Source organism: Stegodyphus dumicola, chromosome 10 (assembly GCF_044657685.1).
Source record: "Stegodyphus dumicola isolate Sdum_Otavi_A_Nest chromosome 10, ASM4465768v1".
In the NCBI taxonomy this organism is placed as follows: Eukaryota; Metazoa; Arthropoda; class Arachnida; order Araneae; family Eresidae; genus Stegodyphus; species Stegodyphus dumicola.
The window spans coordinates 133213126-133228665 of NC_140777.1; the positions used below are offsets into that span (position 1 = coordinate 133213126).

At 30.9% G+C, this 15540-nt stretch overlaps 2 protein-coding genes across 6 annotated transcripts in view; one reads left to right on the forward strand and one right to left on the reverse strand.

Annotated features, from left to right (window-relative positions):
- The window catches only part of LOC118184926 (uncharacterized), a 124188-nt gene extending 116105 nt beyond the window's left edge, over window positions 1-8083 (reverse strand). For both annotated transcript variants that reach the window (XR_015043548.1, XM_085825555.1), the window contains exon 1: window positions 7918-8083. The gene's annotated coding sequence lies outside the window, so the exon portion shown is untranslated. The remainder of the gene's footprint in view (window positions 1-7917) is intronic.
- Window positions 8084-8427: 344 nt separating this feature from the next.
- Window positions 8428-15540, forward strand: part of LOC118184925 (uncharacterized) — a 28027-nt gene continuing 20914 nt past the window's right edge. For all 4 annotated transcript variants that reach the window (XM_035354667.2, XM_085825557.1, XM_035354668.2 and 1 more), the window contains exon 1: window positions 8428-8759. The gene's annotated coding sequence lies outside the window, so the exon portion shown is untranslated. The remainder of the gene's footprint in view (window positions 8760-15540) is intronic.

Below are 15540 nucleotides of genomic sequence, written 5' to 3' on the forward strand. Positions count from 1 at the left end.
TATGCCATCATCGAAAGTATATGAATTTTGATTCTTATTTGCCCATTCAAAGCATTTTTTCAGAGTTTCGTCTTGTTCTTGATGTGTCTTGAATTCTAGTCTTACTCTATTCGTTGTTTTCCGAGACTCTATGTTTTCTTGGGAAAGCTGATTAACAACAGCCAAATTTGTAGTATTTTCTTCAACTGGTAAGGGTTTATCATCTGTCTCTTTGTACTCTAAGGGGGATGCATCCCAATGACGATCACAGTTCCACAGTTCAATATTTCCACAGAGTGTTTCATAAGCTGAAGAAGTCAATAGCAAGTCGGTAACTAGCTTTTTTGAAACAGCACACGTAATGGACACTCTACCGTGAAAATCATCGTCAATTTTCATCTGGAAAATCTTTAGTGGAGTAATTTCGTTTTCACCAAAAGCAGAAGATATCTCCATTTTACTTTCTCCTTCGCAAGGTATGTTGTCAACCAATTTCTCACGGACTACTGAAATTTGTGCTCCCGTGTCTACGATTCCATTTAGAATAATATCTCCACATTTAACTTTGACAAGTTTTAATTCATCTATGTTTCTAGACACGTCCACTGATTTTGAGACAGGAATAGAGATCTTGGCAGTTAGTACTTCTGGTTTTTCTTTTTCTGTAAGGGGTGCTTGTGTTTGTATTAAGTTGTTTTGTGCTGTTGCAGAAGCACTTCTTGGTATCTGATTTTTGGTACATAACTTAGATGTATGACCTTCTTTTCCACAATTATAGCAAGTTAGTTTGAAACTAGGCTTTTGTGGTTTGTCACTCTTATGGGATGGGTACACTCTTGGCGTGTTTTCAGAGGACAGCGATTTATTTCTGAAAGCTCTTTCTGGAAGAATGAGGTTGCCATTTTTTATTAGGTCTGTCTGCTGATAGATTACCACCAGTCCGTTTTGAGATATTACGAACACTATCATATTCGTCAAGTTTATCAGCTAATTTGGTTGGAGAAACGAACTTCGCCCAGTCGTCAAAAAGATGGTCTCTTACTTCATAGGGTACTCTTTTCTTAATTTGGTCAGTAATAATCAAGTCTTTTAATGCGGCAAAATTTGTGATTTCAAGACCATTGATCCATTCTTCAAAATAACATGTAATTTCGTAGCAAAAATCTCTCCATGATTTTTCAGCGCTCTTTTGGTGCATCACAAATTTTTTTCTAAACCTTTCAGGATTTAATTTAAATCTCTTCAATAAAATGGCCTTAATGTACTCATAATCTTCAAAATTTTCTTCAGATTCCCTACCAATTAATTGATTGATTTCAGATGGCATTAAAGTCAATAAACATGAAACCCAATCTTTAGGATCAATCTTTGTCCTTTTAGCTTGTCTTTCAAATAAGGATAAATAAATCACAATATCATCGTGTCTTAAAATTGAATTTGGGAATAAGCTTAATTAAATCAAAATTATGATGTCCATTTTCATTTGTTGGTGGAGTTTGTGTTAGTCGAACACGAGATTCAATTTCGAGTTTCCTCAATTCAAACTCCATTTGCTCTCTTTTCTGCTGTGCTTCTAATTCTTCTTTCCTTCACCTTTCCTCAAGCTCTTCTTTCTCCTTTCTTCGCTGTTCCTCAATCTCTTCTTTCCTTCGCCTTTCCTCAATCTCTTCTTTCTCCTTTCTTCACTGTTCCTCTTCTTTTCTTTTCCTCTCTTCAATAATCGTTAAAAACACTTCTTTAGCAAATGCTTCATCATATGTATCACTTTGAATTATTTCATTTTTTATCGCCACGATTTTCATACTTTGATCTACTTGAATTTCTAATTCAGCAGCTAAAACCAGTAAATCCTTTTTTTTCCCACGTCCCATAAAAGCCATGTCTCGATTTTATTCAGTCAATAGACTCTTAGTTTTATAAAAGGCATTTTTTTTTTCTATTTTCTTTTTCTATTTAGATATAATTCACAATGAATTTAATTTTATTCGGCACGAAAATCAATCAGTGGAATCAATACTTAATGTGCACCTACTCTGGCGAGTCAAACGAAATTACATTTGAATACTGGCGTATTCATTACTTTGACAAGTAAATAAACAAAGATTCCATGACGGAAACAATAATTAACTTTTCATAATCTTAATTAATTATTTTACGTTTACAAGGTAAATTGAGCTCTCACCTGAGTTATTTTGGTTCATAATTATATGCGGGGAAACCCCGATCCTACCGGCTGCGCCAGTAAAAATCCTATCCTTATTTCAATATAATGGATATTGAATCTTGTAGGAAGAACAAAGCTAAATTTTCAGTATGAACAAAATACTTTTATTTGAATTTTAAAACAGAACCAAAAAAATAAATGTTGCAGCTTTGAACTATCAAAATTTTAAACTCTTAACTACTACAGTTAAAACTCTTACAAGATTTTAATCTTGTAAAATATCTTAAGATTTTAATATAATAACAACTGTTATTTTATTAAAATCTTAAACTCTCTAAACAAAATATATGAAAATCTTCCCGAATCCTCTTCTTGTTGCCACACCGTAAAATGCAAGTTCTTGTCCTATTATTTATATTTCACGTTCTCTTTAAGTCACAATCTTCACAAGTCATGATCTTTATAAGTCACGATTTTTACAACAGGGTTCGTACACATTTCTGCACACGGAAATTAAGTACTTTTAAGGACTATTAATGAAAAAAATTAAAATTAAGGACTATTAATAAAAAAATGACCTATGAGGAAACGAAACTGAATAAATTAAATTGAAGATATTATCTATGCCTGAATTTCACTTTTATAATACCATCCTAAAAATAAAATAGATCCCTAAGTAGTATGCATTATTACTAAACATGAATTAATTAACATAATTGTTAATAAGTTTGAGAATAAAACAAACTATGCAAATTTATCAAGTAACATTAAATATTTTACACTTATGATAGTTGGTCATATTTGAATGTTTATATCGATTTCCTTCTCTTTTAAGCATCTTTTCTAACAATTAGAGATGTGTCTCATTATGCAAACCAATGCTCTCACTAGTTTCTGTGTGCTTCATCTCCTAACATATCAATCTCTCCATAATCTACCTATGAGGGTTAAAGTGATCTGGTAAAAGTTAAATAGTCCAAAACCCCCGACAGACGTGAAGCATATTATCGCTATGTCTGAAATTAACTACAATATCAGACAAAGGTTTAAATAAGCCTCTTATTTAAAGAAGAACTTAAAACATAAAGGCATGTTCTGATGCTAACAAAATCAATTACAGCTCACAATGACGTAATTAAACAAGAACAGTCAAATTCAAACTAATAATGTGGACTAGTGGTCAAAGATTATACAATTTAATTGTAATTTAATCTGGCTGAATAACTCTATCATATGAGGAAATAGAAATTTAAAATTATAGTAAAGGTTGAAATCAAACAATTGGGTAATTTACATAATAATAACTGCACATATCTTTGAAGAATAATTTCCTTTATGTACTCAGTTTCTTTCTTCAACACGTTTCCTTTCCATTTTAGAATTTTTGGACTTAATTAGGGATTTACATTATTCTAAAAACACTAAATGCATTTAGAAAGTACAGAAAAGGTGGCTAATTTTATTTCTTTAGTAATAAGAACATTCAGAAGCAATATGAAATATATATAGTAAAGGACGGTTACAGAGCTGATGTGGCAGAATTTCTAGAATTTAGTAACACACCGAACAACAAAATCTAGAAATGGCAAAACTTTTAGAATTTAAAGCAAGCATTGGAAGCAGAATTTAGAAAGGCAGTAGGCAGCAGAATTTAGGATCCACAGAGATTGCATCAGGTGGGAAAATGCCTATTGCCAGCTATGTGTATGATGCATTAAAAAATATTAGATGAATCTTTTAAACTGTAAGTTTTCAATTTCTTTATTAATAAAAAAATCCCTTTCTGTAATGCCTGCCCATGTGATAAGATCAGAAGCATTTTTGATATTTTCCATGCTTCTGTCTAATGAAAAGTAGAGAAAATAAAGAGAAGATAAACATGTTAAGATTCTAGTATCAGAAGTAATACATTATGTTTTCATCGTTTTTCCAGATGTTCTCCCAAAATTAAGAAATTCATTGCAAACTTTCTGTAAAATACATCAACTACGTGTTGATACCATGGAGACATTTTTCATTTTGTCACATATTTCTCAAATCTTCTAGAATCTAGGTCTATAATTCTTGCCTTCAAATCCTTCTAAACTTTCCAAGCTGCAGTGTCTAAAATCCTAAAGAAAAATTATCCCTACCATTTCTGTAACAGAAAAAAAGCAAGAAATATTTTGGAAAAAGTAGGAGGGAAAAAGTATAAAATTAATTTTATAGAGAAAACTGGTGCACATTCTGAGAACTTTTTAATATTCTGAGACAATTACATGGGAAAAACTCTTACTATGAAACAATTAAAAACAAGACATTTTTAATTAATTACACAGTTAATTTTGCTTTTGCTAAGAGCTGTTTCGTAAATTCTGCTTTATAGCATTATACCTTGTTTATTTTTCATAAGAATAAATTGAATTTAATTTAATTAAATTTAAATACAAATTTAATTAAATATTCTTCGCACCATTGCTGCAAGGAATGAAATTTAAATTTGTTTAAATTTGTTTATTTTTCAGATTTAAAATATTGTACAAGTTGCCAAAATGAAACTTTATAATATGACAGCGAAAAATAAAAATGTTTTATTTTAATGTTATTTTTTAAGTATAATTTCAATATATTACCATTATTTTAATAAAATTTATCAATGTTATGATGTTTTAAAAAAAAATCGTCGAAAAATTCTCAGATTTTGGAATTAAAAAGTTTCTATAGAAACTAATCTAAAATTGCCAAAATGTTGAAAAGTCGCCAAATTTAGAACCGTTTAATAAAAGAATTCACATCCCAAAAGCAAAGTTGTTTAAGAGCTCTTTACTAGAAAAAATGAATTTCGAAATGCTCATGTTTCACTTCTTGCTTAGAAATTCGAGTATCCCATCATTCATATTAGAAATAGAAACAAATTACAACTCATGAACCCATTCAAAAGATTACCATATATACGGCAGTGAATCGCCAAAAATATTCTTCAAGATGCTAATTCACACTCAAAATGACATTTGTAAAAACAGACAGAAATTTTAGATGATTAAAATTAAGGACCTGCTGTTGATTTTGACCAAAATTAAGGACTTTTAAAGACCAAAAATCGATTTAAAAAAATCTAAGGACTTTTAAAGACTCTTAAGGACCATACGAACCTTGCATAATTGACTGGTACTGAAGGTATACTTAGTAGCCATTATTAAGTGTCCTGTTTGTAGGAAGGATATGCGTATGGTCGAACGTCCGACTATAACGGTGCTACAAAGGATATTTTTTACTCTTATTTTGTGAATTTATATGGCAACAGCAGCATACACATTCTAGTTTAGATAATTTTAGGAAGGTTTTGGATGCTGTTAAGGAATTGTGTTCAACTGAAGACATGTTAATTCGTAAATAAGGTAAATGGATATTTCCTTTGTGTAGTGCAAAGATGAATTTATTTTTTTAAGTTATTTCATTGTTTGATTTAAAATGTAGTTTATTGAGATTATATATTTTTTGTTGGCTGCTACTTTGACTTTTTAAGTGAACACATGTGTACATCGACAATGGGAGTGCGCAATGCCAAGTTCATGCAATTCTCTGATTTTTTTTTTTTTTTTTTTTAAGTAAAAATAGGTGAATGTGTACATGAATACAGAGTTTGTGCAATTCTTTGTCTTGTTATTTTGTCTTTGTGTAGTGGACAATTTTTGTGCCAAACACACAAGCCAAAATAACAAGTCAAAGAATTGCACAAACTCTGTATCCATGTACCACCAAAAATTGCCAATTTTCACCAAGGGGTACCGTAAATATATTTTTACGATTGTGCCTTGCTTAGCGTCTTCTGGAAGAGTTGCAGCACCAGGAGACGAAACACGAGAATGCGCTAAGATGGCAATTTTGAGAAACGTGCCAAGCAGTGGGTGATTCTTCACTATACCATTTCTAATTGCCAGCATATACTCTAACTAATCAGCAAAATTTAAGCAAAAAAAATACTGAGTTTGTGCAATTCTATGATGTTGCTTTAACAATAACAGATCACTGTATATATGAGAAGAATAACAATGCAAAAGCCTGAGCTATATAGAAAAATATCAGAAAATAAATGGCACAAGATGCATTATTGAAATAGACATAAAGCTATAATTAACAAAGCTTTCTCTTCAAAATCAACAATAAGTAACAAGTTTTGATAGCGATGTAGATAATTAGAAAGAAAGCAAGAAAATTATTAAGGGCTCTAGTGTAGAATTGGGTGCCCCTTTGATTAGCAACTTTTTTTTTTTTTTTTTTTTTTTTTTTTTTTTTTTTTTTTTTTTTTTTTAATTTTGGCAATGAAACCTCATTTCTGGTTACCATGATAGTTTTAACTTTATTTTAGCTTCTTGATTTTATTTAAATGAAAATAGATTGATGTGTACATGGACAAATTTAAGGCAGTGCACAATGCCTACTTTGTGCAATTCTAGGGTGTTTTTCTAAGTGAAAACAGATCGATGTGTACATGGACAAAGAGTCTGTACAATTCTTTGACTTCTTACTTTGGTTTTGTTTAGCGGTCATCTTAAAATTGTGCCTTCCTGGCGCTGATCTTGGCGTCAAAAAAGAATCGCCAAAAAACAAGGGGCACCTAATTATAAACTTTTACTTTATTAAGAACGATATGTATGAAAAAATTTAAAAAAGACGTCAATAAGAGAATTGTGCACTATAGTATAAAGAACTACTGACAGTATTTTAATTTATTTCCCAGAATTTGACTCAATCTGCTCTTTATATCTGTTCACATAACAGTGTGTAAGCAGAACTGTTACAAATAGTTAATATGAAAATAATATCTTTGAGACTAACTTTTACCTTTTTTCGAAATACAGACATTTAAATCATTTAGAAAAGGAATAACAAATTTGCAAAGTTAAAAATTATTATTTAATTAAATGTAATAAAAGTTTGATTTTCAATTATATACACATCTTTCTATTTATTATTTTAAAGCACATTATTTGATGCTTCAATATAAATTAATTTCATGATCAAAGATGCAATGCAGTACTCTTATAATCACTTTCATTTTCTGTATCTGTTAAATTTCCACATACGTATTATCTTAATGGTAATAGATGGAAAAGAATTCAAATGATAATAAGAACATATTAGAATTGTTTGGAATTAGCTTTACTTACAATTAATTTTAAATTTTTAGTGCAAATCTATTCTTTAATTTAAAAAAAAAAAAAATTATCTATAATTTTCAATGAAAATGTTCTATACTTTAAGCATTTTATGTAAAAAGGCAAAAATTTAATAAATAAAAAAAAGTTACTTCAGAACGTTATCTCCTATTTATGTACATCATATTAAGAAAGAAAAAATCAGAACTAGTGCTGAAGTAAAATTGCAATACAATTAGTTCAGGTGCTTTCAGATGATCAAATATACAAATAGGTTTTTGAAGTTTAAAAATACTGCTTTAAAACGGTGGTTGAAAAAATATCTCCATAAATTTAAACATGTACAAAATTATCACTGCAGACATGATGTACAGTTTTAATTTAATTAAGACAGCACTGTAGCCTATTTATTAATAAGATGCGAAGGTCATATTTTTACGTTTAATGTTACCTTAAATTTTATAATTTGAATAAAATATTAAAGGCAAAATTCATTAAATACTAGGTACTTAAAATTAGAATTTGTTTCAGTTAGATTTTATGCATTTTAAATGTTGCTCGCGAAAAACGGCAGTTGCAACATTCTGAAGTTTATAAGCATACAATGCAAAATCTTATTTAAATAACATCACGTACCTTTCTGAATAGCAAAGTAATATCAATCTTCCAAACAATAACAAATATATTAATCACTAATGCATCAGTTCAATGTTCTAACGGTCGCAGAAGAAAAAAAAAATATATCACTTTCGTAGCACTTTAAATCTAGAAACGAGAAATACAAGCCAGCACACGTCTTCTGTGGCACTGAAATGTCGCCATCTGCTGGTAAAAAAAGTATGCCAAGGGTCGATTAGTAAAAATTAATTTTTATTTAAGTGCAAAACATAAATATATTTTTATTATACTTCAAATGAAGCTCTTAATATAGCACACGCTTGCTTAAAATTTTTGATTACATATAATTTTTTAAATAGTTTAACAGCATCATCAGAAACACCTAAATAAAACAAATAGTAAACATTGATATATTTAAAACACTGAATGAATTTTATTCCTAATTTTTTTATTATTATTTCTATAAAAAAGAAAAATGTTTTTCTTCGCAGGTGACTAATAAATAAACAAAACAAAAAATAATGGCGTTTGGCAACATAGAAAACTAAGAGTGAGAAATGGTCGTTTGTGTTTATGGAAAGTAATTGTTGACAGTATGCTGAGAGAACAACAGTTATCTGTAATATTTTCGAGATTTCGGCCACAAACTCTAAATTACTTTAAAGTCATTTACTCAATAAGTAAAATTCGCTTTAAAATGAATCTATTCGTTGTTAGTAATTATAAATTCTTGTATTGTTTAATGTAATTGAACTTGATATTTATATCCTTACTAATAAATATGCATTTTAAGCGATTGAAGAGCATTCATATTTCACCTGATTTATTGTTACTGCGTAATATACCACCCTAAATGTAAGGTAAGATCTAGTGAGTTTATATTCTATTTTGTTTTGAACATGTTGGGAGAATCGTTCAATAGTTAAACAATTTCATAAAGATATGCGCTAGTTAAGTTTTACACAGTTTATAGCTTTGAAAACTTATGACTTATAGCTTTAATAATATTAAACTCTTTTCTAGCATTTCTCATACATTCATAGATTTGCATATATGATTGAGAAATGAGTTAGCTATTTTATGCCTGGGAATCAGAGCATAAAGTTTCTTAACTCGTTTCCCAGTTTTTCTTTTAGGAAGAGTTCTTGAGATGCCCAAGATATTTGATAATGAATGGCTTGTTTCTGAGTTACAAATCATGTAATTCATATAGAGATGGGACTGCAGCTTTTAGAAATGGAAGCATTGCCCAGAAATCACAAATGAATTTGCAATAAATAAAAAAGTACATATATATATATATATCTAAGCTGTTTTAAATAAAAAAAAAAAACGTATCAATTATTTGCTGGTTAGTTTCATAGATGAATAATCTGCAGAGTAAAAAATAAATGAACTTTTTATTCTGAACAGAGTAAAAACTCTTTTTTTTTTTTTTTTTTTTTTTTTTTTTTATGTAATGAGAAACACTTTTTAACTTAAACATGTAGTATCTGTTTCATTCTGCTAGTTTTTAAAATACTTTTTAATAACTTTAGTACTTTTAAATAACTTTTTAAAAATAGTATAATGTAATGAATAGTAATTATATTAAAGTTTGTTGATAAAATTGTAATTTTTTTATAATTAGCAGATTTCGTTATTAAAACAAGAATTATGCATAAGAAGGCATTGTATTAAATAAAACACATTTTATGTATTTTTGAACTCTAAATTTATTTGCAGTGAATATATAAATTTATCAGTTTTGATTTATTATTTGAAACAATTTCTATTTGCATGATAGATCTCAAAACGTTTTTGTATCAAACATAATGTTGTTGAATTGTTAATTATACAAGTCTGACTCTGTCTTGTTTGACTTTGCCCAGCCTCAAGAAATCGTACTAGACCTTGACAAATTTTATTTCTTTGACATAGGAGATATAAGTTAAAAAAATAAGTAAATTGATAAATGATCTATTGCTGTTTTTAATATTACAAATTTGTTTTTCTTATTATTGAAAGGTAAGAATTATTCTCTTCAAATCTCTTTCTATGAGGATCATAATCTGTCAGAACCTCATCATGGATGATTTCTTGTTCTATATTACATTATGTAGTAAACAATAGCATTTTTTGCATTGAAAATATTGTTAATGACAGTAGTGGATATACTATATATTTATTATGCTGTTCTAGTAATTTGCATGACTACAGAAAATTTTTGTACCTGCCGAAATGGATTGCTTGAAATGGCTTCTATCCAAATTTCTTCCCGTTTGGAACCTTAGAACTTATTCTAGAACCAAGTGAATGAACTCTACAGTGCTATGTGTTGTCATAAATATTTTAACAAGAATAAGTATTTCTTGTAAACATAGCATATAGCACAGAGCTATTATTTCAAACTACATTTTTTTAATTTTTAGATTTATTTTCCATATTCCATTCACTCTTTTCTTTATGAAAAAAACCTGAAATATATATGTGTGATGTTCTTATCTTTTGAAGTTATTCATCTGAATATTTTCCCAGGCTTTGAACAGTGGTATATTAAATTGAAAAACGATAAGGGGAATAGTGGAGGGGGAGGGAAATCCTTGAGGTAGTAAATAATTCTGCAAATATGGTAAGTTGTATTCAGTGCTGGTGTGCAGCAGAATGTTATTCTATGTCAAATTTTTGAGAAAAGGGAGATACTGTTTGAGGTAAGAGCACATTAGGAATTTGATGTTTTCTTTTTTTTGCAGTCATTTGAAGCCATGATTTTGAAGTGAACATCAAAGATTCTAGTAAATTCCATTTGCATTAGTTGAAACACAATTGATCTAGTATTGTCTAGATGAGATCTTTTAGTAGTAAATATGGCCTTCCAGATGAAACAAACTCAGTACTAGTTTCAAATTAGAAGTCATTCTTTTTTTTTTTTTTTTTTCAATTGCAGAGTCAAGGTTGTTTGATCTTTAGATTATGGTAACTTGGCGATTTTTTGGCGACCAACTCTCCTACAGCAACCCTCTATTTTTTTTCCCCCCCCCCCCCCGCCGCCATTTTGTCTTCACGAAGTAAAGACATGTTTATTTTCTTTTTATCTACTGAACACTTCTTCCAACAATCTACTAGCCGAATATATTTCTGCATTTTATAAGTACATTTTAGTTACATTAATTATTTATTTAAAAGTCAAAGAATAATGTTGGAATAGGCAGATATAAGAATAAATTTTAAAAAAAACCTTATAATCCATTGTAAAAAAAAGGAAAGAACCAACCAGCAAGTGAGCACTATGGCTGAAAGTTTCTGGACATCTCTCAACTCCAATTCCATGTGATCATCAATATATCATTGAAATTGTTATGTATTTAGTTATTACAATAATTTAAACAAAGTCAATGAAAGGTATAACCTCCCTTCAATAAGGTCAAGGAAAATTGCTACTTTTTCTAAAATGTTGGGGAAGTTATCGAAAAAAAAGAGAGAGAGAGAGAGAACAAATTACTCCTCTCGAATAAAAAGAAATTCACATTATAAATATTACACAGTATTAATTCTTTAAAGAAAGCAAATGAAAATTAACTCTTTTTTATTTATTTAATTCAATAGAAAATATTTGGCATAATTTTGTCAACTCTTTGCTACTTGTTGATGAGCTGTTCTTCACTTTTTTCTTCAAAAATGTTATTAATCTATTACTCTCTAGAAGCATGTTTCCCTTTCAGGAATAAGCAATGAAATTAAAGATTTTTTTTTAATCCAGTGTTAAGCTCTTCTCTTTTAAATTAAAATACTAAACAGGTAATATTTGCTAAGAATTATTCTAAATTTATTTTGCAAAATAAACAGTTTGATATTTCTTTAAAAAAAAAAAAAAAAAAAAAAAAAAAAAAAAAAACCCTTACCAACTTTTTCAGTGACTTAAATGCATATTTACAACTATATGTCTTTGATTTACTTTTTATAATAATAAGTAAGGTAAATTAAATTTAATGTCCTTAATTATTGCATAGTATTTTATAGTAAATTTATAAAATCCATACTTTTCATACTAAATTTATAAATAAATACTATTCATACTAAATTTGATACCTAAATTTACTATATTTGTCCAGAAAAATATTAAGTTGAACCTTGTATTATTGTACTATCTCTCCAATTAAAGCACAATGTACATAAATAGCCATTTGTGATGCTAAGCTTAATTAAGTTCTAGATGTGCCAAAAAATCAGTTTCACATTTAAAATATTTAAGGCAAAAAAATACGAGGGTTGGAAATTTAATAGTGGCAACACAGCTGAAAAAATGCTACGCAACAAAACTAAAGAATATCGCGTAAACTACATACCTACCTTACCTCTCAGCAAAAAGTCTCGTCCTGCCTACGTCGTGCGCATGCGGAGTGACGCGAAGAACGGATCCTTGTATTAGCTCGCTGTCTAAAGTAAGTGTTGTCAGGATGTTTTCAAAACAAGAACAACTATGATGGATAAAAATTGAATGTGCCAGAGGTTGTACAGCACGACGGTGTCATCAAGGGCTTCAAGAGGCTTGCGGGGAATCTGCATTGCCTTACAGAACTGTAGCAAGATGGGTGAAAGCATTCAATGAAGGACGCCAAAACGTGGCAGATATGCTGCGGCCAGGTGGTCCGACTGTCAGCGATGCAGATGTGCAAGCTGTTGCCGCACTAATGGACAGTGATCGTCGCCAAACGATTCGTCAGCTGGCCGGACAAACATGATTAGCGCATACGACTGTGCTGCTTACTCTGAAGGAACGCCTGTCCATGAGAAAAATTGCTTCACGATGGGTTTCACATCAATTGACGGAAATGCAGAAATGGCTACGATACGATGCTGCCCGAACCCACCTGGAGCACTATGGGCGCGAAGGAGATGCTTTTTTATGCCGTATCATTACGCTGGATGAGACTTGGGCCCGATCGTACCAGCCAGAACTGAAACGCCAATCAAACGAATGGTGTCACCACAAAGGTGGAATTTCGTCAGAACCCCAGCAATGTGAAAGTTATGGTGATTCTCGTGTACGACTGTGATGGTGTCATCCTAACGCATACCTTTCCCCCACAGCTGACTGTCACTGCGCAGTATTACTGCTCATTCGTCAGCTGGCCGGACAATCTCCGACCAGCTTTGAGAATAAAACGGCGACACTTTCTGCAGAACGCTCCTCTCATTTTGCATGACAATGCTCGGCCGCATGCAGCGCAAGGTGTGACTGATTTGTTCAAGCGATGGGGCTGGGAAGTGCTTTACCATCCACCATACTCCCCAGATCTAAGCTCTTGTGACTATGACTTAACTCCTAAGATGTAGGAACCACTTCGTGGCACTCGCTTCCAAACTGTTCCTGAGATTTTTGCTGCAGTAGACCGGCCCATTCAAACTATCAACAAAACAGGCGCTGCTACAGATATTCTGCGACTTCCACATCGTTGGAAACGGGTTGTACACAATGCTGGCGACTATATTGAAGGACTGTAAAACATGGTGACATGAATCACTTTTGTATTCCTTGTAAATAAATAGTTGCCACTATTAAAGTTCCAACCCTCATATCTTCAACATCTCTCTGAATTCCAGGACTTATGAAAGGAGCACACTGTTGTTAGTAAAGTTAGTAATTAATACACAAATAAATGTTTTTGGAGTTTTTTAGATAATTATTAAACACCAGTTTGTAAAGAATTAACTCTTTTAACCCTTTGACGCACGGTGGTGGCACCCTGAAACCACCAATTTTTTTTAATTTTTTCTCCTCTTTCCAAAATCTTTGAGTGAAAATCAATTGATTACTGATTTTTACCTCTAAATAACACAAAATGACTGCAGAATCATACATGTTTTAGGTCTTAGTACTTGAAATTGGATGCCTTTTAAAATTCGTTTTCAATGAGACAAACTAACTTCCTTTTATTAATATAAACAACTTTAAATTTCAAAAGTTATTCATCACACATCATGATTTCTATCATAAACAATAAAAAATGGCAACAATTAAACTGCATATATAAAAAAAGCCCTCTATGTGTATGGCATTTGCTTCATCGTTTCAGGGTGCGAGCACTGCACCACTAGATCATTGTGTCACAATGCTCTAGAGTAGGAATGGGCAAACTACAGCCCGCTGGAAGGTTCTATCCGGCCCATGGATAGAATTTTAATTTGCCGGTCTGAAGCAAATTAAAAGAAATATATATTATATATCCATCTCCTTTTTTACTTTGTTTAAATAGTATTTTTTCAAAGGACTGAGGATCTTTTTACTTTCTCTATTTTTGTTGTGCAAAACATAAATTGACGGAAATAGCAAGCACAGACAGTTTTCAATCGGTAATGTGTTAAAAGCGGAAGTTCTTTGTTAGTTATATCTGTAGATTGGCGCCAACGAGAGTTATCTCTTTCTCGGGAGCAGATCAATGAGAATTCAGTATAGGTGAATTACATGTGGCAGACTGCACATTTTAAGCTCCAGCCAGCGGCTTTTTCTTTTGGCACAAGTTTTAATATTATCGATTGCGTATGGAAATATTATGGACATACAGCATCATTATTAAAAGTATAGCATAGCTAGTGCTTGTTTGGTTTATTCGTAAAATATTTCAACCCCAAAATGGCTACTAAAAAATTTTAAGTTGATTCAGTAAGCCATGCTTTTAATGATGATTGGACCTGGAAATATTTCTTTACAGTTATAAAAGATACACCAATGTGTCTCATCTGGAATGAAGCTGTAGCACTCTTCAAAGAATATAACATTTCCCATTATTTCACATATAAGGATAAGAATTCCAGTTGCAAAGCAGTATCCAAACATTAAAAGAAAATAAAATGGAGAAAGCCTTTATATAAAATTATTAGGCCGACAAAATTTTTTCAAAAAGGTAAACAGTATCCAAGAAGCAGCTACACATGCAAGTTACATTGTAGCATACAATATTGCTAAAAATATTAAAGCTCTCAGTGATGGGGAGTTTGTTAAACAATGCATGCTCCAAGTTTGTGATGCTTTATGTGCAGACAAGAAAAATAGTTGTAAGACTATTTTTAGAAGCTTTTCTCGAAAAACAGTGACTTCAAGAAACGAAGCCATCGATAAAAATTTGACATCACAATTAGAGTCAAAGATTGGCCAGTTTAAAATTTGCTCCATAACTATGGATGAAAGCACTGATATAAATGAGACTGCTCAACTAGTATTATTTATAAGAGGTATTGATGAGAACTTTGAATACTGTAGAACTGGCGTGCATGCGTTCTTTAAAGGGAACTACAACAGGATGTGATATTTTTCGTGAATTTCAGGAAGGTTGAAACTTTTTAACTTTGAACAACTATAACAAATATATGTAATAATATAACCTATGGAGCACCAAATATGACAGGAAAAAAATATGGATTTCTTGGACTCTAATCAAAATTATTCCAGAAACAATATTGTTTTTCTTCGTTGAGTTATACATCAAAATGTTCTGTGTAAATCCGCATTGAATATGAAACCCGTGCTTGATGCAGTCATGAAGCTTGTAAATCTCATGGGCTTACTCCGTAGCAGTTTTGAGATTTTCTTCAGTCCGTGCAATCTGAGTGCTTTGATGTACTGTATTACAGAGTAAGGTGGCTTAGTGGAGGATGTGTTTT